The sequence below is a fragment of the Tarenaya hassleriana genome, unplaced genomic scaffold (assembly GCF_000463585.1).
Source record: "Tarenaya hassleriana unplaced genomic scaffold, ASM46358v1 Cleome182, whole genome shotgun sequence".
Classification (NCBI taxonomy): Eukaryota; Viridiplantae; Streptophyta; class Magnoliopsida; order Brassicales; family Cleomaceae; genus Tarenaya; species Tarenaya hassleriana.
In genome coordinates, this window is record NW_010965234.1 from 11,367 (window position 1) to 12,446 (window position 1,080).

Consider the following 1,080-nt stretch of genomic DNA (forward strand, 5'->3'; position numbering starts at 1 on the left):
ACATATTGGATGTAGATCACAATCATGGGTTCTCGTTGTGAACGAGTGACTGGATGACCCGTATGAGATTGTCACATGGACAGAGTCATGACTTGAATCTCATAAAGCGGTTTGTTCTTGGATCCTCAGACCTGAGATGTCTAGAGTATCTGATATGAGGAGTGGCGTGTCTTGACTGCGTCAAACGTCGTCTTTAACCGGATGATTATAACGGCGTTGATCAGATACGTTCACGAATCATATGGAGATAATAGACATGCAATATGGGACTTATCACCTCCTCAATAGGAGAGATATCGCTGGGCCCTCTCGTGGAAGTCGGACTATGAAAATGCGTGGCCACGCTATAGATGAAGTTGCATCTATTTTATTAGTCGATTTGCCAAAACGAGAAAGCGGTTGAACTTGAAGGGTGGCTCAAACCATGCCCTTGTTCAACATATGATATCGTGCGATAAAGGATCAGAACTAGAGCTGTTATTGCCTTGATTAGATCACCTCTAACTCAATTCAACGTGGGTGGTCATGGCGTCTTGCTAGAGGCTAACCATGACTTGTAGATCGGGAATGGTTCTCGAGGCTGCTGCCACTGCGAATGGGCCTACAGGGTCACACACCATTAGGGATGGACTTATATGTGAAGTTTCGGAAAGGAAGACTTGGATTTAGTCGAAAAAAAAACGGTTTTCGGATCAAATCAGAGTGTCAGGACGGTTTCAGCCTTCTGACTCGGACCGAGTCAGTACTTGACTCGGACCGAGTCAGTTAAGCCCAGAAAGTGTTTTGGGCTTGGCTGATGTTTTTACTCGGTCGAGTCAAAGTTTCGAGTCAAAGTTTTGACTTGGACTGAGTCAATACTAAATGGGCCGGGTCAAGAGTTGACAATGGGCTTGGGCTGATTCGTTCTGACTCGACCGAGTCAGAGTTCTGACTCGGACCGAGTCAATACGGAGGTGTTGGACGCCGTCCTAAGAAAGAACTCAACTTTCAGAACCCTAAGACAGATCTAGAACACAAGAAAATCGTTCCTTTTGAGGTTCTAGTTCTAGGGATTCGATCCCAAGTCTTGAAAACCCTATT